Genomic DNA, 21,376 nt, shown 5'->3' on the forward strand with positions numbered 1-21,376 from the left:
CAAAAACCAGCCAGGCGTGGCAGCGCGTGCCTGCAATCCCAGGCACTCGGCAGGCTGAGGCAGGAGAATCACGGGAGCCCGAGGCAGGGAGGTTGCAGTGAGCCGAGATCACGCCACGACACTCCAGCCTGGGCAACAGAGGGAGTCCGTGTCAAAAAAGGAAGGAAGAAGGAAGGAAGGAAGGAAGGGAGGGAGGGAGGGAGGGAGGGAAGGAGGGAAGGAAGGAAGGAAGGAAGGAAGGAAGGAAGGAAAACCTCTTTTCTTTATAAACTTCCTGTCTTGGCTGCATGCCGTGGCTCACACCTGTCATCCCAGCACTTTGGGAGGCCAAGGTGGGTGGATCACCTGAGGTCAGGAGTTCGAGACCAGCCTGGGCAACATGGTGAAACCCCGTCTGTACTAAAATTACAAAATTAGCTGGGCGTGGTGGTGCATGCCTGTAATCCCAGCTACACGGGAGACTGAAGCAGGAGAATTGCTTGAGCCTGGGAGGCAGAGGCTGCAGTGAACCAAGATCGTGCCACTGCGCTCCAGCCTGGGAGACAGGAATGAAACTCTGTCTCAAAAGTAAATAAATAAATAAATAAATAAATAAATAAATAAATAAATAAATAAATATTTAAAAATAAATAAATTACCTGTTTCAGCCATTTCTTTATAGCAATTAATTAATACTATAATAGAAATAGTAAATGTTTACTGAGGATCTACTGTGAGCGGGACACTGGGACAGGCACAGGGTTGGGGGCAGGGGTGGCACCGTGGGGAACAAAACAGACGTGGTCCTCACCCTTGTGAAGCTGTCAGGCTGCTCAGGGAGCCGTTAAACACCAGGTTAAGGCATAATGACAATGGTGAGAAGAGCTATGAAGGGGGTACTGTGGGGAGCCATGGGATCCCCCACTTGCCCCCCAGACCCACTGCTCTGTACCCCAATAGGCTGACCTGGCTGCATCCCTGAGGGGCTCCCTGGCACTGAGGATCAGAGGGTTGGAAGAAAGAGGAGCCATTTCCCCTGGCTTGCCCCAGGCTCTCCAGGTTCCAGACCACTGCCCCCTCCCCCGCTGTTGCAAACCCTAGTGTTTCAACGTCCCTACTCATGCCCACACCCTTGTAAATGGTTCCTGCATTAAACTCTTCTCAAAGTACCCCGCTGGGGGTGCTCTGTGTTCCAGCCAGAACCTGACTGACACAGGGAGGTATAAACTGGAGAGGGGGCACAGAAAAGGCCTCCCTGAGAAAGACACATTTAAGTTGAGACCTGAAGGACAAGCGGGAGTGGGGGAAGGGGTGGGAGTGGGGGAGCATAAGCAAAGGCCCTGAGGTGGGCCAAGGGGTAGGCAGGGGCTAGAACACGCAGGGCCTTTCAAGCCAGGGTAAGGGGCATGACCATTAATGCTGTCCTGCAAATACTTCCAGCTCTTTGCCTTCCATATAATGAGAGGGTGGCCCTTCCCGGACCCCTCTGTGGATGGGTAGGATCACATACATGACTATTTTCTCTTGCATTTTATTTTATTTTATTTATTTTATTTTATTGTTACCATAATTAGAAAACACAACTATTTTGAGCCCCTGGGTCATGAGCAGAAGTGACGTGTTTCAGCCAGGTGCGGTGGCTCACGTCTGTAATCTCAGCACTTTGGGAGGCTGAGGCAGGCAGATCATTTGACGTCAGGAGTTTGAGACCAGCCTGGCCAACATGGTGAAACCCTGTCTCTACCAAAAATACAAAAATTAGCCAGCATGGTGGTGCACGCCTGTAATCCCAGCTACTCAGGTGGCTGAGGCATGAGAATCGCTTGAACCCAGGAAGCAGAGGTTGCAGTGAGCCGAGATTGCACCACTGCATTCCAGCCTGGGCAACAGAGCAAGACTCTGTTTCAAAAAAAAAAGAAGTGACATGTTTCACTTCCAGACTGGAACATTCAATTGCCAGCATGAAACCCTCTAGAACTCTTTCTTTCTCATAATACCTGGCAATGTTCAAGATGGTGGCTATTCCTTCAGCCTAGTCCCAGTGTGAGAAGATATAAAGGCTCTTAGCCAACCCACAACAGTTACATAGCATCAACAAGGAATAAACCTTAAAGTTTTAAACCACTAAGAATGCGTGAGTGGGTGGCATTTATTCCTGCAGCATAACCAAGCCTCTCCTAACTGATAGGGTGCAGCTGTGGGGGTTTATTCAAGGTGCAGCGGGTGGCGCTGGGGAGCACGGCGGAGGGATGGATTGGTATGGCTGAGCCTGGGTACTAGAGCCCAAAGGTCTCAAAGGTAGCAAGACAATAGCAGCAGTCACATTTAGTGTGCTGTCCAGAGGAGATACAGTGATACAGAGGTGTAGGGCCTGGCCTAAGGTATCATGAATATGCACCCCAACTCCTCCCCTTTGCTCTGTGTTCTGGTTAACCCTTTAAGAGAAAGACCACACCTTCTCATCCAGTTCAGCCAACAGCACTTTCAGGGATTTAATCAGGGCCTCGTAGTCCTCCTTGGTTTGCAGCAGGAGACACAGCTCCATGTAGTTCTTCTCACTCCGATTCATGTTCCTTGAGGATTTCATGAGACTCAACAGTAGGGTGATCTCATCCTGCTCTGCCTTCAGGGTCTTGATCTCCTTGCTGTTGGAAAAGCAGCCCATGATTAACCCCGAACCCCTGAGTTTAACTTGACGGAGCACTCCAGGCACATCAGCCCTGCAAGGAGACTGGGAGAGAGGAACTTCCCACCTGAGCAAGCAGGCAAAAGGGACGTGTCCAGGGTCTCAGATCCAGGTCTGGAATCCTGATCACCTGAGACCCGGTTCACCACGATTTCCTGCTGCCCCGCCTTCTCTGAGGTGGGTATTTTCCCTAGGGAACAATTTGCAGCTGTGCCTGTCAAAACCCATTACCCAGACATGGAGGAAGCCCCCAAGTTCTCCTTTGCCAGCAACTCCCTGGCACCTGTCTGATTCTGCCGACCATCTTTCCAGACTTCACTGCCAATTATCTCCAGTAATGAGGAGCAAACCATCGGGCAGGATTTCATTTCATTTATTTCATTTCATTTCATTATTTTATTTTATTTTATATTTTATTTTATTTTATTTTATTATTTTATTTTATATTTTGAGACAGAGTCTCGCTCTGTTGCCCAGCCTGGAGTGCAGTGGCATGATCTCGGCTCACTGCAACCTCCACCTTCCAGGTTCAAGTGATTCTCCTGCCTCAGCCTCCCGAGTAGCTGGGACTACAGCCACACGCCACCATGCCCAGTTACTTTTTGTATTTTTAGGAGAGACAGGTTTTGCCATGTTGGCCAGGCTGGTCTTGAACTACTGGCCTCATGTGATCCACTTGCCTCGGCCTCCCAAAGTGCTGAGATTACAGGCATGAGCCACCGTGCCTGGCCAGGCAGGATTTTTCAAGTTTGCATCAACACAGGGATGCATAATAGCCTCTAAGCTCCACCAGTTTCTCTCCTTGGGGTGCTAATGATGAAATGTCTACTGGGATGTGGGAAAACAGGGGGATTTGGAAAACAGCAAAGGGAGCTTGAAAGACTGCACAATAGAACAAGGGGAAATGGCACAGAGGCTGAGTTTCTGGCAGTCTGGAGACTGACACCCACTCCCCAATGTGGTTTGCAGATCAGTAGCATGAATGTCCTTTGGAAACTTGGAGAAATGCAGAATTTCAGGTGCCCAACCTGGGACCAATTGGATAAGAATCTGCTTCATTACAAGATCGAGTGTCCAGATGCTTCAAAAGTTTTGGACACACTGCTATAGAACAGTAAAGAAAGTTCTACAGGCCCGGACAGGCCCAGCACAGTTGCTTATGCCTGTAATCCCAGCACTTTGGGAGGCCGAGGCCAGTGGATCATGAGGTCAGGAGTTTGAGACCAGCCTGGCTAAGATGGTGAAACCCCATCTCTACTAAAAATACAAAAAATTAGCCAGGGGTGGTGGTGGGCACCTGTAATCCCAGCTACTTGGGAGGCTGAGGCAGAGAACTGCTTAAATCCGGGAGGCGGAGGTTGCAGTGAGTTGAGATTACACCACTGCACTCCAGCCTGGGCGACAGAGCAAGACTCCATCTCAACAATATAAAAACAAACAAACAAAAAAGAATGTTCCTACAGGCCTGGTGCAGTGGCTCACTCCTGTAATGTCAGCACTTCGGGAGGCCAAGGCGGGAGGATTGCTTGAACTCAGGGGTTTGTGACCAGCCTGGACAACATAGTGAGGCCCTGTCTCTACAGAAAATATTAAAAGTAGCCGAGGTCAGAGGACTGCTTGAGCCCAGGAGGCAGAGGATGCAGTGAGCTGAGATCGTGGCACTGCATTCCAGCCTGGGAGACACACAGTGAGACCCTGTCTCAAAAAAAAAGAAAGAAAAGAAAATGTCCTAGGACAGGAGTTGGCAAACCGGCCAAAAAGTGAACCAATAGGCATGGCTGTGTGCCAATAGAGATTTAATTACAAAAACCAGCTGCCAGCCAGATTTGGCTGTAGTTTGTAGATCCCATTCTAATAGGACGTTCTGCAGTGATGAAAATGTTCTCTATCTGAGGGGCCCATAGTATCCACTTAGGCACAAGTGATTATTGAGCACTTGAAATGCGGCTATTTCAGCAGAACTAAATATTATTTTATTTTATTTATTTTAATTAATTACAAATGTAAATAGTGACCTGCCATCTTCTCAACCGGCCTGGGGACTCTTCTGCCCTGCTTAAGCCCCTCCTGGAAGGAGGCGGGCGGGGGAAGCGGGGGTGAGTGTCTTTGTTAAGGTGGAGAGAAAAAAGAGAGTATGATACTCTACAAGAGTTAGGCTTTCAGGGTGCCGTGGCTCATGCCTGTAATCCCAGCACTTTGGGAGGCCGAGGTAGGCAGATCACCTGAGGTCAGGAGTTCAAGACCAGCCTAGCCAACATGTCGAAATCCTTTCTCTACTAAAAATACAAAAATTAGCCAGGCCTGGTGGTGGGCGCCTGTAGTCCTAGCTACTCAGGAGGCTGAGGCAGGAGAATCGCTTGAACCTGGAAGGCAGAGGTTGCAGTGAGGCAAATTTGCACCACTGCACTACAGCTTGAGCAACAGATAAAGACTCCATCTCAAAAAAAAAAAAAAAAAAAAGAAAAAAAAAAGGTTTTCAGAGAGGGTTGGTAAAAGCAAAAGGAAGGTGTGTCTGTCTTGCAGGCAGGGCCAAGACTGGTGTAAACGGAGTGAAGTATCCCAAAACCTTAAGTTACTCCCTGGATGTTGTAAGCCAGGGTTGGTGCTGGGGAAAAGTGCCTCCTTAAATACTGTATAGGTGTTACATTCTGAAGAACCTAAACTTGGCCTGGCGCGGCGGCTCACGCCTGTAATCCCAGCACTTTGGGAGGCCGAGGCGGGCGGATTACCTGAGGTCAGGAGTTTGAGACTAGCCTGACCAACATGTTGAAATTCCATCTCTACTAAAAATACAAAATTAGCTGGGTATGGTGACACATGCCTATAATTCCAGCTACTCGGGAGGCTGAAGCAGGAGAATTGCATGAACCCAGGAGTACAGGTTGCGGTGAGCGAAGATCGCGCCATTGCACTCCAGCCTGGGCAACAAGAGCGAGACTCCTTCTCAAAAAAAAAAAAAAGAAGAAGAAGAAGAAGAACCTAAACTCTCCACTCTTCCACCCTCCTCTCCTTCAGTTCCATCAAAGTGAAACCAGATCAAATGGATTGACTTAGTAGAGCCAGAAGCCTGTGTGTGGGGTGCGGTTGGGGTGAAGAAGGGTTAAATTCAAGAAAAACTGGCAGAGACACATCAAAAGGAGGCATTGCCTGATGCCCACCAGAGATAGGCTTGAGAATCAGGTCAACTAGCCACAGATGTGCAGGTTGTGGCCTGCACAATCCTAGGAAGCACCACCGGCTTGAAAACACACCACTGTTTTGTAGATTTATTACACTTTTCTGGGAGACACTTTCTTGTTCTAACAAAATCTCTACATAATGACAATTTTTCCAACAGATGACAGTAAAGTGTCTTGAGAAAGTGTACCTTTTAAAAAAATTCACATGGAGGTCCCTTATGGGCTAGCCCTGGCCCTGAGTAAGTTGAATCCATGGAAAATCTAAAGAATCCCATTTCAGGCCGGGCATGGTGGCTCACGCCTGTAATCCTAAAACTTTGAGAGGCCTAGGCGGGCGGATTGCTTGAGCTCAGGAGTTTGAAACCAGCCTGGGCAACTTGGTAAAACCCCATCGATACAAAAAATTAGCCAGGCGTGCTGGCACACGCCTGTGATCCCAGCTACTCAGGAGGCTGAGGTCGGAGAATCGCTTGAGTCTGAGAGGCAGAGGTTGCAGTGAGCCGAGATGGTGCCACTGCACTCCAGCCTGGGTGACAGAGCCAGACCCTGTCTCAAAAAAAATAAAAATAAAAATGCCTTTTCCCCATCCTGTGAACTTCACATCTAACAGTAAGATTTCCTTTCTAACAATGGACAGTTTCTGCCTTTATAAACAATATGGATGCAGCTAAGGAATTACATTCCTTTGGAGGGAATCTAAGAAAGCCTGTTTAATGTTTGTGTATTCAACCCTAGGGAACACCTTTCTGTTGCCTGAAGAAATGATACACTCAGCTGGGCATGGTGGCTCACGCCTGTAATCCCAGCACTTTAGAAGGCCGAGGTGGGTGGATCATCTGAGGACAGGAGTTTGAGACCAGCCTGGCCAACGTGGTGAAATCCTGCCTTTACTAAAAATACAAAAATTAGCTGGGCATGGTAGTGGGCGCCTGTAATCCCAGCTACTCAGGAAGCTGAGGCAAGAGAATCACTTGAACCCGGGAGGCGGAGGTTGCAGTGAGCTGAGATCACGCCATTGCCAACTCCAGGTTGGGCAACAACAGTGAAAGTCCATCTCCAAAAAAAAAAGAAAAGAAAAGAAAAGAAAAGAAACGATACACTCTGTAATTTCTGATGCAATCCAATTTCAAATATTCTATCTTGCAGTCCTCATAAGACACACAATTAGGAAACGTCATTGGGGTTTCTGCCTTCTCTGGGAACTCCTCCACTTCCCTGGTAGGACCAAGGGAGTGACAGCCCTAGACATTTTTGTGTCCCTTGCCCTCTCAAGCCACAGCTGATTGGACCAGGAGGAGACTGCTGACCCAAGCTGAGCCTATCAGAGTCTCTGTCTCCCAGGAATGTGGGGTTGGAATTGATTCAAGACCCTTTCTGTGCAGCTGGTAAACTTAAGAGTTGGAGCAGCCACTTCCCACCAGCTGAGGCTGATATTCAGAGAAAGAACAAAAGTCACGTGTGGAGAAAAACAGAAACCAGAACTCCTTCCTCAATTAGTCCTTCCCTGAAATCTGGGTGCCCTGCCCCCTGGGGGTCCCCAAAACACCCTGCATTCTGACAATGAATTCCCCCTCTCCACTGAAGCCATCTCAAGTGAGTTTCTCTTGAAACTAGGCTCTGCAGATAAAAGACCATGAGTCCTCCAATGGGGCTCAGAGGTGGCTCCCTGCCCCAGGGGTCACAGGACAGAAGACAAGCACCATGAAACCCAACCCCAACTTTCCTCCAAGGTCACTCAGTACGAAATTCCAACCATCACTTACCACTGACTCGCGATCTTCTGCTGGTTTCGGAAGTTAAAAGACTTCCGGCTTTCCACCATCTTCCTGAACTGCTGCCTTAGCTTCCGGAGCTCTGCCTCCGCCTGCTGCTCTTTGGCCTTCTCTGAAGGTTCCTGGGGAGTGTCAGAGTCTTTTCTCCTGTGCTTCTTCAACTGGGGGAGACGGAGAGGAGTGGGAGGCCGTAGTGGGTCAGGTGGCTAGAGAAGCCCACAGATGGGCTTAAGGGTGAAGGGCAGTGGAGGTGGCTGGGCCATGGCTGGAAGTGGAAGACCTTCCCTTGGGTGATGTCAACTGCTTGTCTATTACATGGAAAACCCACCCTGGCTTGCTAGGGTGGAGAGATGACTGACTTGTAATTGCATACTGTGGTGAGGGGAGGGTATTCTTTGGGGTTCTGAGTTTAAGCTCTGACTGTGCCATCTAGTGGGAACTTGGGTGAGTCATTGAATGTCTCTGAGCCTCCAGCCTCCCACCTACGAAATGGGTGAGCATAGATCTATTGTCAGGATGAGATGAGCTAACTTGTGTAAAGTGGATGGCACAGTGCCTGACCCCATAGTAGGTGCTCTGTGGCCGGGAGCTGGCATCACCTACCACAGACATCTTGAAGGAACCGCACTTTGCCTCCGCTCAGACACTGTACCCAGAGAGCTCAAAGCCAGCGAGCCTTCCTCTCTCTCTCTGTCTCTCTGCAATGCCCTGTTCATGGTGGCAAAAGGAAGAGAACTTGTAAGCTACCCCTGCTGGCGGTGCAGGTCAGAACGGCGCTTCCTCCCTCCCCCTGCCATCCCTTCCTCCACCCACACCTTGGCACATGAGGAGGATACCCAGATGGCTGCCCGGGTGTGACAAAAGGCACTTATTTGTTTTAAAGCAATGTTTGCCTGGAAACTGTTTCTCTCACCATTTATTATTAGGAGCTGGGCAGATGGTTCTGGCTTGTCAGTTACCCTCCTGCTCCCTGTGTACCCAAAGGGGGGCAAAATGGCATCGGGGGCCAGGCATGGTGGCTTATGCCTGTAACCCAGCACTTTGGGAGGCCAAGGTCACTGGACCACTTGAGGTCAGGAGTTTGAGACCAGCCTGGTCAACATGGTGAAACCCTGTCTCTACAAAAAATACAAAAAAATTAGCCAGGCATGGTGGCACACACCTGTAATCCCAGTTACTCAGGAGCCTGAGGCAGGAGAATTGCTTGAACCCTGGAGGCAAAGATTACAGTGAGTGAGCCGAGATCGCACCACTGTACTCCAGCCTGGGTGACAGAGCGAGACTCCATCTCACAAAAAAAAAGGCATCGGGGCAGTGTGTCCCCTGATGGGGTTAAATAGAAATGTGCCCAACTTCAGCTGCAGCTGTCAGGGAATCCCCACCCTCTCATCTTAGAGCAAGAGTCAGTATTCTTATCATGTCACCACTTAAACTTTATCTAGCCCATAGTTATTTGGAGCAAGGGACAGCATTAATCCCACACATCCTTTGAGGTTGTGAGACCCAGTGCACAGCCAATTCCGGACTGCAGGAGCTGGGTTCCAAAAGCAGAAATTCCAGCTTTGCCACCATTGAGGGTCCTGCAATGCAGTGGTTTAAAGCATTGATTGTGCCAATCATCAGATCTCGTTTCAAATTCCTCCAAAGCCACTTATTAACCTTGGGCAAGTCACTTCAGTTCTGTAGTCCTCATTTTCCTCACCTGGAAAATGGGGGATATTCTAGAAGCTAAGTCATTGAGTGTGTAAGACACTCAGCACTGTGCTTGGGAAGTAGTAAGTGCTCAGTACACAGTGGCTGGGATGATATGGCAGGATATGGATTGTTTCAGAGGGTGAAGGTGCAGGGTGGTGAATGTTGATGAGGGTGAGGGGGTGTTCCTCTATCTCCTGGTAACAATACCCTGAAGTTCCCATGGGAAGCCACACTTTCCTGCACTCCTGGGGGCTGACCATACCCCACCACCTTCAAGATTGGGGCATCTGACTCTGGATGGGCGAATCAGAGCGCCAGATCCCGGTCAATCTGCATGATCTCAGCCCTCTAGCCTGGGATTTCTTCAGGGGTGGATGGGCACATGAAGCTACCTAGTCCAACCAGAGTGAATGGTGGAATTTAAGCTGGAACACTCAAGAAGAGAGAGACTTTGTTTCCTGCTGCACTTGAACCTCGGTGGATAAGGTCAGGAGGGGCTGACAGCCATCTTGCCTCTGCAAGAGGCTGAGAACCAAGCTAAAAAGGAGGGAAGACAAAATGAAGACAGACTGAATCTTGAGGCTTGAGAACATCATCCAAGCACCTGCATTTAGCCAAGCCTGAACATACCTCTGGGTAATGTCCAATTACAGAAATCAATATATTCCATTAAAGCAACCTGAGATGCATTTTCTATTGCTTGCAACCAAATGAGTTCTCATACCTGAAGTATTTACATCTATTTAGCACATAAACTGAGCCCCCACTGTATGCTACACATTGTGTGGAATTCAGTGGTAAGTCAGCCTGCAAAGTGCCATAAATCCTGCCTAGGACAAAACAGCAAAAAAGGCTCCACAAAGAAGATGACTTTTAACTTGGGTTTTGAGGAATGAAGAGGAGTTCACCAGGCAAAGAAGAAAAGTTGGAGGTTGGGGGGGTATTCTGGGCAGAGAGAACTGCCCGGGCAAAGGGTGAGAAGGAAGTGACTGAAAGGAGTGTTCAGAAAACGATTTGCGCTAAAGTATAGGCAGTATCTAGTGGAAAGTGGCTAGCAAAGAGATCTGGAAAGGACTGGATGCTGCTTTTTATTTTTATGGTTTTTTTTGTTTTGTTTTGTTTTTTAGACAGAATTTCACTCTTGTTGCTTAGGCTGGAGTGCAACGGCACAATCTCGGCTCACTGCAACCTCTGCCTCCCAGGTTCAAGCGATTCTCCTGCCTCAACCTCCCAAGTAGCTGGGATTACAGGCACGCACCACCATGCCCGGCTAATTTTGTATTTTTAGTAGGGACAGGGTTTCACCATTTTGGTCAGGCTGGTCTCGAACTTATGACCTCAGGTGATCCACCCACCTCGGCCCCCCAAAGTGCTGGGATTACAGGTGTGAACCACCATGCCCAGCCTGGATGCTTCTTAAAAGCAAGGATGAGATAGATCAGCCTGGAAGAGATCAGTTCATTGCTTCCCCAACAGTCACTTCCCTTCATGTGGCATTGTTGTTTGAGTTAGCTGCCCACCCAGGGCTTCGCTTCCCTGCTCCTCTCGGATCCAGGCAGGGTTCTCTGATGAATTCTCACTAATGGGATGTGAGCAGAGGGGAAGTCTATCACTTCCAGATCATGACTTTTAAGAAGTAGATGTGACCTTTCCATCCTTTCTTGCCTCATCTGACATTTATAGGAGGCAGAGCCACAAGACAGGTCCCCAGATCTACTTGTAGAAAAAGTCACCTGCCAACCATGAACATCCTCATTGGGCTGTTACACAAATGCGAAATTAACTTCTGTTGTGTTAAGCCAGTGAAATGTGGGGATCTATTTGTTACAGCAGCTAGCATGCCTCAGAGAATACCCTAGCTTCTTTCTTCCTAACACAAATCTGATTTTGTACCCCTTCAATGTGCCCAGTCCCAGAGGGTGACTCATGATTGGTTCCTGCTAATCATGGTAACCCCACTTCCCTTTGTCAGTGATTGGTCTAATGATGGACATGTGACCCAGATGTGGCCAATGAGACATAAGTATATTCTATTCCTTTGGGACAAAAAGTGAGAACTTGGGCCAGGCGCGGTGGCTCACACCTGTAATCCCAGCACTTTGAGAGGCCAAGGCAGGCAGATCACTTGGGGTTAGGAGACCGAGACCAGCCTGGCCAACATGGTGAAACCCTGTCTCTACTAAAAATACAAAAATTAGCTGGGCATGGTGGTGGGCACCTGTAATCCCAGCTACTCAAGAGGCTGAGGCAGGAGAATTGCTTGAGCCCGGGAGACGGAGTTGCAGTGAGCTGAGATCGCACCACTGCACTCTAGCCTGGGCAATAGAGTAAGACTCCGTCTAAAAAAAAAAAAAAATGTGAGAGCTTGTCCATGTTCCTCTCTCCTTCTGCTTTTAGAAATTATTGTGAAGTCACGCATGATGGTGCAGTGGCAACCATCCCATGACCATGAAGTGAAATATCACCGTCATACTAAAGACAACAAAGAGGAAAGAGGAAAAAATTTAGGTCCTAACTGACACTGTTGGCTACTGCCCCGTCCCTGGAACTGCCTACCTCTAGACATCGTGTTAGGTGAAATAACAAGAGTCGTTGTTTAAGGCAGTCACCAAATATTTTGTTCATTGAAGCCTAAAGGATTCCTAACTCACATGGTCCATACCTTGAAAATGATTCTCAGGTTAATGGGTGATAGGAAAATAGTGACTGGTAATGTAGGAACCTCTGGATTTTCCCTGATGCTTTTGAGGGTTTGGAGGCCAACTGAATTGTCTAATGTTGGGAAATTCCCACAGGCAGGGAAGTGGTATAAGAAAATGGTCCTGTATCTTGATCATTTCTGGAAGGGTCCTCCAGGTGGGGGTAGAAGCTGTAGGAGGATTTACCTGACTAACAAGGTTTGGGCAAAGGATACTCTCTCTGGGACCTCTTTCAACCCTGGAATTTAGGGCAGCTCCAATTTCATATTGTCCAGGAGCTGTTCTATGTTCCAGGGCCCTTTGGGTCCTAAGTGGATTTGTAATGCACCATCTTAATAGCATGAATTGGGTATACTTGACCTGCACTGACAGTGTGATTTGACCTCTCTGAGCCTCAGTTTCCTCATCTGTAGAATGGGGATACCCACACCATGTCTCAGCTTAAAATAATGTCTGTAAAGTAGTTAGCATAGTGCCTAGCTCGTGACAGACGCTGGGTGAATTAGCTTGTTTGTGAATTGGGATTTTCAAGTACCAGTCTGTCTGGCCCATGAGATCATTAGCTGGGTTATGCACCATTCTCCAGGAACCAAAAGCTCCGTCACCTGCTGCCTTTTTGCTGATCCATACGTGCATACATAGTCACTCTCCCCTAGGGTGCTGGCTTCTCTTCAGGTTCCAGATGTTAACCCAGGCCTTTCCCTTTCAGTCAGTGCCCTCTGGGATGGGCTCCTATGTCCCCTGGGGAACAGATCCACCCCCTCACCCCCATCCTCATAGCTTGGCCTGCAGAGCATCTCCCAGATGTCCTGACTCCTGGCTTACTACCCTCTCATTCATGGGTCTCAAACGCACAGCCCATGGGGCCAATTCAACCTGCCTCCAGTTCTGTTCCACAGTGTTTCAAAACATAAATGTGGGTCATGCACTCACTCTCCTGGCCACAAGCCCCACTCCTCCCTATTGGCTAACCTCCCCTCCCCACAATTCTCACATTTTCTGCAACTGCCTAGAGCCAGCAGGAATTTGAATTTGCAGTTCCTGGTAGGAATCTAAAACCTGCCCACTTCTGGGGAACAGCACGTGCGAGGAAAAGTGCAGAGAAGTCCAGTGGCCCAGGTCAGGGGACATCAGGCAAGGGCCTCCTGCTCCTTGGGCCTCAGTCTGTTCACCAGAGCATCCATAGTCCTGGGCGCATGGGCAACTCTTGGCAAATACAGTTTGAATGAATGAAGTTTCCTCCAGGCAGAGATCATCTTCATTTATGTAATATCTAATTAGGCCTGCACCTCCTCTGCTTCTGAATTTTAACAACCTGCCTTTAAAAGACAAGCCTGCTCCCGAAGGATTCCCTAGGGACCTTGGGACAGGCAGCTATGTGGATCATATTGAGCCAGGGCTGCACAACCTGGTGATGGAATTAAACATGTGCTTAGGGCACTAGCCAAACAGGAGCACAGAAACACGTACACGGTTTTTTGTTGTTGTTGTTTTTCTTTTTTTGTTTGTTTTTTTAAGGATTATTATGGGAGGAAAATAGAAACTTGTTGAACTTTTTTTTCCCTTTATTGAGACAGGGTCTCTCTCTCTCTCTCTCTCTGTCACCCAGGCTAGCATGCAGTGGTTCAATCTCGGCTCACTGCAGCCTCAACCTTCCCGGGCTTAAGCGATCCTCCCCCTTCAGCCTCCCAAGAAGCTGAGACTACAGGTGGCGCCACCACGCCCGGCTAAGTTTTTAAATATTTTGTAAAGACGAAGTTGCCCGGGCTGGTCTCGAACCCCTGGGCTCAAGCGATCCTCTTGCCTCAGCCTCCCAAAGTGCTAGAATTACAGGCGTGAGCCACCTCGCGCGGCTCTGGAGTTATTTTACACGCTACAATTTATTTATGCATGATTGCAGGAGACCCTGATATTTTCCAGGCTTAGGGCAGCGAGATCTGAATGGACTGGGGACCGCGACCGCTCTTTGCTTTTCCCTGGCAGGGGGAGCTGTGGCGCAGCAGGCGCGGCCGGGCGGGCGGCGAAACTTACCAGTGGCGGGGCCTGGACTGCTTGTCCGTGGCTGCCCGGGCCGCTTGTCCGACGGCTGCTGCAACTGCGCTTGCGACAGTGCCGGGGGGACTGCTTGCTGCGCGGCCTCGCTGCGCCACACCCCCAGCCCCACGCCCGGGCATTCTAGGACCCCTGGAACGGGCGCCTTTGTGACTCGCACAGACATGGACGTTCTCCCCTGCAAGTCCACTGGGAGGGCACAGGGCCCTCGGGAGGAGAGGACAAGAGCAGCTGGTTGGAGGGAAGCTTTTGGTTGGGGGAGAGGGGCGACACACTCTCCAGCGACCCCTTACCAGACTACCCGGACCCTCATGACACTAAGTGACTTCCTGAGTCAATCAACAGTCTTAGCCCCTCCCTCGGCCAACGCCATGCAATCGCTGGTCCACCTCGCCCCCACTCACGCCCCACTCACACTCCATTCACCGTCTTCTTAGCCTACACCTACACTCATGCTCAGAGCAGCCCTGCTAGGTACAGACTTCACACGCAGCTAACTCAAAGGAGCCCAGTTTTTCCTACTCTGAAAAATAAAATTAAAAAAAATAAATTTTAAAAAAATGTTGGGGGGGAAGAGAAATATTTCATGAGAAAAATAACTTCATCAGTGCAGGAGAATTTTCTTCAGAACATCCACCTGACCCCCACTCACTGTGAGCGTAACACGGGAACCCAAGTGTGATCCAGGCAAATGAGCTTTTCACTGCCCTAACGGAGTTTAGTAGTTTAAAGATACACATTTTTCATACAATCAGCCCTGAAACACAAGTCAGCTACTTTTCTCTGGGGCTAAGCTCTAGAAACAATCACAGAATTAATGGAAACTTATTGGGGGTACCTGTTTTCGACAGTAATTTTGATTCCATGTGATTTCCACTTTAACTCCTAGCCCCCTGAGTGGATTGTAGTAGCTCAGCTCTGCTAAGGTCTCCACTTCATCTGTAAATTCTTGGGACAGGATGTGTTTTAGAACTTACCATATTCTGGAGGCCAGGTGCGCTGGCTCATGCCTATAATCCTAGCACTTTGGGAGGCTGAGGCGGGTAGATCATTTAAGGTCAGGAGCTCAAGACCAGCCTGGCCAACATGGCGAAACCCTGTGTATTTCTTTTTTTTTTTTTTTTTTTTTTTTGTATTTCTACTAAAAATACAACAAATTTAGCCCGGCATGGTGGCACGCATCCAGTGGGTGCCTGCTCTCCTGGGTCTCTGCTACTCGGGAGGCTAGGGCAGGAGAATTGCTTGAACCCAGGAGGCAAAAGTTGCTCTGAGCCAAGATCACGCTCACTCCGGGCTGGGTGACAGAGTGAGACTCCGTCTCAAAAAAAAAAAAAAAAAAAAAAGAACTTGCCATATTTTTGGTTTCAGAAAGATAATATGGGTACACAAGGGAGTATGTTGCCCCAATGTTGCTGGCAGCCACGTTGTAACCATGAGGGAAGTCAGTGGGACAGTATATTACATATAGGATTTGGGCCACACAGGCCAGATCAAACACATTACCATTTCTGCAAGGAAACATCAATATTCATGTCGAGTAAGATAAGGACAGATTATGAACAGCTACACGTCAGGCCTTGCCTCCAAATGATTCATATGAAGTGTTTTGGATACATTTGACCATCCTCATTTTACAGATGGGGAAACAGACTTAGAGAAACCAAGTTTTGCAGTCAGTGGAGCAGCCAGGATTTGAACCCAAGGCTCCCTGTCTCTAGAGCCCCATGCTTTTCCACACCCTGACTGAAACCGCAGCCCCAAAGCTGAGCAGCCCTGCAAGCTGATATCTCCCATCTTTGATATTTAAAGGGCTGCTCCAGCACTCAGCTCCATGCAGAGCCCAGTGACTCACACATTTCAAGTGTCAACGACTGAAAAATGATTAAGTTCAATTAGGTTCAGGACTTGTTAAAAATAGACCTTCCTCCGACGAATTTACTCTCTTTGTCTTTATGGGCGCAGCTCTCAGCAGCCCCCATGCAGAGACATACCAGGCTTTTTTAATTAGAACATGTCAGAATCGATTCTGCTAAAGGGACCTTCTGCTTCATCAGCGGGACTTGGAGCAGGGTGAGATGCCAGCTTGCCGAAGCGATGAGCCAGCGGTGGGAAATGTTGGCGACAGCAGAGCCTCCAGAACACAGGAGGAAATTAGAGCCAAGCCGCAGAGGGACCGGGCAGAGGCATTTGGACGCAGAACAGAAAACTGACAGTCCAAGTGACTCTTTGGTTACAAAAATCAGAAACCCACTCGAACTAACTCAAAACGAATTTTTTTTTTTTGGCCTCCTCATCTGTTTCCCTTTCCTTCTTCCCAGCCAATCCCAATTTGTTCAGGTAACAGTCCTTCCCCGTTGAGCCTATGTAACCAGCAGCAGTTGAGTTTTACACACACCTCCAAGGTAGATCTCCATTAATGTTAGCAAATCACAGCCATCCCATCCTCCTTGCCAATGACTGGGAATCTAAGTTTAAGCCAATTAGTGCATAGCATTCTCCCAGAAACTGCTACTGGTCCAGGAATAGGCATGCAACTGACAGTGGCCTATCAGACAGAAAGGAAGAACTTGGGGTGGAGGGAGATGCTTTTCTACCCTTACGGATGCAAACAAGAAAGCATGTTGCCCCTCATGTTGCTGGCAGCCCTCTGGCAACTATGAGGGAAGCCAGTGTGAGATCAAGGCTAACACACGATGGAGGGAGGAGCCTAGGGAGAATTACAGAACAATGTGGCTGGCACCCTGATCATACCTTGCCTGAAACCCACCTTATGAACAATGGGAACTCTGCACTTCCTATTATGTGAATGAATATGTTTTCTTGTTTTTTAAGCCAGTGTGGATTGCAGTTTCTGTTTCTTTCATCTAAAGCATGCTGCATCCTATGCATGCTAGGGCTATCTCACGAAGGTTGGAGGCAGATCCCATGAGGAACGAGAACCCAGAACTAGTAAGCTGTCAGAAACGAAGGCAGCTCCTCCCTCCAGCCCTCTCTGGAACCATCTGGTCTCTCAACTTGGCCTCTTTTTTTAAGGACTATTTTCTCTGCTGTCCCCTCTTCCTCACATCTTACTTCTTATGAGTTCACATTTTAGAACTCAGTTTAAAAAAAAAAAAAATCAATGTCCTCATCTCAACTTCCTCATCTCTTCCCAAGAGATGCTCCAATGTCCTCCTCTCTTCCCAAGAGAACACGATTGTCCTAGTCTAGATTTGATGTCCTGGCCCAATGATGTGGGTCCAGGGGACCATGGTCAGGTGGCCCACAACAGGGAATGTGAAAATAATTCTCACCAGATGCAGTGGCTCATGCCTGTAATCCCAGCACTTTGGGAGGTCAAGGTGGGTTGATCGCTTGAGCCCAGGAGTTCGAGACCAGCCTGGGCAACATGGCAAAACTCTGTCTCTGCAAAAAATACAAAAATTAGCTGGGAATGGTGGCATGCACCTGTAGTCCTAACTACTCAGGAGGCTGAGACAGGAGGAACACCTGAGCCTGGGAGTTTGAGGCTGCAATGAGCTATGATCATGCCGCTGCACTCCAACCTGGGTGACAGAGCAATACCCTGTCTCAGAAAAATAAAAAATAAAAAAAATTCTTAGAAAAGGGGGCACAGGCAGGGAGGGCGCAGTAGTGTAATGGAGAGAACTGCTCTGCTTTGTGCCCTGAGTAAAGCAAATAGACCTCTCCGAGCCTCAATCTCTTGTGACTGCCAGGACCAAATTGAGAACTTTAAAGTCTGCAAAGGTTGTGAAACATTTCACCCCACCTATGACATTCAATAAAAACAGTACTGATCCACAAGCTAAGTGTCAAGTAGTCTGGATTCCGACTTCTGCTGTCATGTGTATTGAATAACATAACAAATCATTTTGGGGAAAAAAAAAAGTATGGGTGCCTCGACTTCACTAGTGCCATTAGTTTCACTTCATTTGTTTTCTTGTGACAAATAAACTGTTGTTGTTCCTCAGTGAAGGAGGCCACTCCAGCCCCTTCCATCATCCCCTACCCTGCTGAGTGGCCTAATCTCCAAGCCTGTGGCATTCAAGGTCCCCCAATCCTCCCTCCTTCTGTGGCGGATTGGACAAGAAGAGAACACCTCAGGCAAGTTCAATCAATCAGAGCTCCTTTCCCAGGAAATGGAATCTGGACACAAAATTCCCTGGGAAACAAAGGACCGATGAATAGGTTCATGAGGTGTTGGGTAATGAAGCCAACAGACTGTGTGAAGTCAGGCCAGGGTAGCCTTCTTTTGCCAAGTCTACATTGCCGTGGCCGCACAGGCAGACCGTGCACAAAGCCCTTCCTCGTGTTTTCCTTGCTAGCAAAGTCCTGATTTTTATTCTAGACTTGGGTGGAGGACCCTGGATCTCACAGGTCTCAAGATCTCATCAAGTCCACCTGAGATCTCAGGGTGGCCAATGAGAGGGGAAGTCCACTGGGAGAACTTGGGACAGGTGCTGGCCGAATGTCTCCAGTCCTCAGAGTCCATGGTGTAAGCTTAAGCGCATGGGCCCACAGGTGGAGGGAGGTGAGTTCTGTTCCCGCTGCAGAGCCACCAAGCCCACCAGATCATCCATGGACTGCCTAATGGCCTTCAATGCATTCCATATCCACTTAAGCCAGCTGGAGAGGATTCTGTTGTTTGCAACAAGGAACTATCAGATACAGGCTTTCCCTTCCAGAACCAGGTGCTTCAGGGGCTGCAGGTTACGGTGCAGACATGGCCAAGTCCAAGAACCACACTGCAGACAACCAGTCCCAAAAACAGCACAGAAATGGCATCAAAAAACTCTGATCACAGGCCAGGTGCGGTGACTCACACCTGTAATCCCAGCACTTTGGGAGGCCAAGGTGGAAAGATCACTAAAGGTCAGGACTTTGAGACCAGCCTGGTCAACATGGTGAAACCCCGTCTCTCCTAAAAATACAAAGATGAGCTGGGTGTGGTGGTGCGTGCCTGTAGTCCTAGCTTCTTGGGAGGCTGAGGCAGGAGAATCGCTTGAACCCGGGCAGTGGAAGTTGCAGTGAGCCGAGATCATACCACTGCACTCCAGCCTAGGTAACAGAGCGAGATTCCATCTCAAAAAACAAACAAGTACTAATAAAATAAAAACAGTACTAATCCATAAGATAAGTGCCACTCATTATCTCAGTGACAGACTTCTGACACAGGTGTAGATTCTTCAGAAAACATTTTGGCCTCACACAGCAGGAGTTATAAAAATGTTTATATTCTTCAACCCAGGAAACCTAAATGTGGAGATTCATCCTAAGAAAATAAGTCAAACTTGGGGATTTTTTTTTTTTTTTTTTTTTTTTTGAGACAGAGTCTCCCTCTATTGCTGAGGCTGGAGTGCAGTGGCACTATCTCGGCTCACTGCAACCTCCACCTCCCAGATTCAAGCGATTCTCCTGCCTCAGCCTCCCAGGTTGCTGGGACTACAGGTGTGTGCCACCACACCCAGATAATTTTTGCATTTTTTAGTAGAGTTGGGGTTTTGCCATGTTGGCAAGGCTGGTCTCGAACTTCTGACCTCACATGATCCACCTGCCTTGGCCTCCCAAACTCCTGGAAGTACAGGCATCAGCCACCGTGCCGAGCCAAGTCAAAGATTTTTAAAATGCAAAGGCACTCTTGTGTTCTCCTCTCTCTGTGCCCTTTGATGGTATGGCAAGGCATTTAAAGATGTTTCTGGCATTTTTTTAAATTCTAAGACGATGTTAACTGTATGGTTATTGGCTAGAAATCCTGAGTTATCAACTGTACCTATCCATAGTTTGTAAAAAATAACAAAACAACCAAGACAAACTCGATGCCGTGGGGGAAGATGGCTTTCGGAGGAGTGGTAGCTCAGGGCGTGCACTGTGAGACTGGACCTGTTGACTCCGTGGTGAGCATCTATTTAGCTTCAGGTGGTCTTGTTTCTGTATAGAGTGACATAACATTCTGCTGCCATTCTTAGCTGTGGACAAAGTGGGATCAGCTGGCATGAGAAGTATTTGGGGGTTTTTTTGTTGTTTTTTGTTTTTTTGAGACAGAGTTTTGCTCTTGTTGCCCAGGCTGGAGTGCAACAGTGCAGTCTCGACTCACCCCAACCTCTGCCTCCCGGGTTCATGCAATTCTCCTACCTCCGCCTCCCGAGTAGCTGGGATTACAGGTGCCCACAACCACGCCTGGCTAATTTTTGTATTTTTAGTAGAGACAGGGCTTCGCCATGTTGGCCAGACTGGCCTCAAACTCCTGACCTCAGGTGATCTACCCGCCTCAGCCTCCTAAAAAAGTTCTGGGATTACAGGCATGAGCCACCATGCCCAACCTTTTTTTTTTCTTTTTGAGACAGGGTCTCCCTCTGTTGCCCAGACTGGAGTCCAGTGGTGCAATCATAGCTTACTGCAGCCTTGACCTTCCAGCCTCAAGTGATCCTCCCACCTCAGCCTCCTGAGGAGCTGGAACTACACCACACCTGGCTTTTTTTTTTTTTTTTTTTAACACAGACAGGGTCTGTGTTGGCCAGGCTGGTCTTGAACCTCTGGCCTCAAATGATCCTCCCACCTCGGCCTCCCAAAGTGCTGGGATTACAGACATGAGCCACTGCACCTGGCCTAAATTTTGTTTTAAACAAACTACAGAACTCTTCCTTGTCAGCAAAGCAAAGAGCCGCCCATCAATGAAAATTCAAGAATCAGGTGGGGCACAGCGGCTCATGCCTATAATCCCAGCACTTTAGAAGGCCGAGGTGGGAAGATCACCTGAGGTCAGGAGTTCGAGACCAGCCTGGCCAACATGGCAAACCCCATCTCTACTAAAAATACAAAAAAAGGCCGGGCGCGGTGGCTCACGCCTGTAATCCCAGCACTTTGGGAGGCCAAGGCGGGTGGATCATGAGATTGAGACCATCCTGGCTAACAAGGTGAAACCCTGTCTCTACTAAAAAAACAAAAAATTAGCCAGGCTGAGGCAGGAGAATGGCGTGAACCTGGGAGGTAGAGTCTGCAGTGAGCCGAAATCCTGCCACTGCACTCCAGCCTGGGCGACAGAGCTAGACTCCATCTCAAAAAAAAAAATACCAAAAAAAATTAGCCTGGCGTGGTGGCAGGCACCTGTAATCCCAGCTACTCGGGAGGCTGAGGCAGGGGAATCACTAGAACCCAGGAGGGGGAGGTTGCAGTGAGCCAAGATCTTGCCACTGCACTCCAGCCTGGGCAACGAAGTGAGACTCCATCTAGAAAAAAAAGAAGAAGAAGAAGAATCTCCTTTATTTTGTATGTTTAGAATGCTGAAGTGTTTTTCAAGTTACATTAACAGCATTG

The 21,376-nt window shown here is 48.6% G+C and overlaps 1 long non-coding RNA gene across 1 annotated transcript; it reads right to left on the minus strand.

The window, feature by feature from the left end:
* Positions 1–2,462: 2,462 nt before the first annotated feature.
* On the minus strand, positions 2,463–14,180 carry LOC131380871 (uncharacterized). Its single transcript, XR_009209116.1, has 4 exons — positions 14,042–14,180; positions 8,220–8,324; positions 7,608–7,777; positions 2,463–2,624 (listed from the first exon to the last, which is right to left on the minus strand). It is a non-coding gene; the product is annotated as an uncharacterized LOC131380871 (long non-coding RNA).
* Between the last annotated feature and the right edge of the window lie 7,196 nt (positions 14,181–21,376).

Source organism: Hylobates moloch, unplaced genomic scaffold, assembly GCF_009828535.3.
Source record: "Hylobates moloch isolate HMO894 unplaced genomic scaffold, HMol_V3 SCAFFOLD_12, whole genome shotgun sequence".
In the NCBI taxonomy this organism is placed as follows: domain Eukaryota; kingdom Metazoa; phylum Chordata; class Mammalia; order Primates; family Hylobatidae; genus Hylobates; species Hylobates moloch.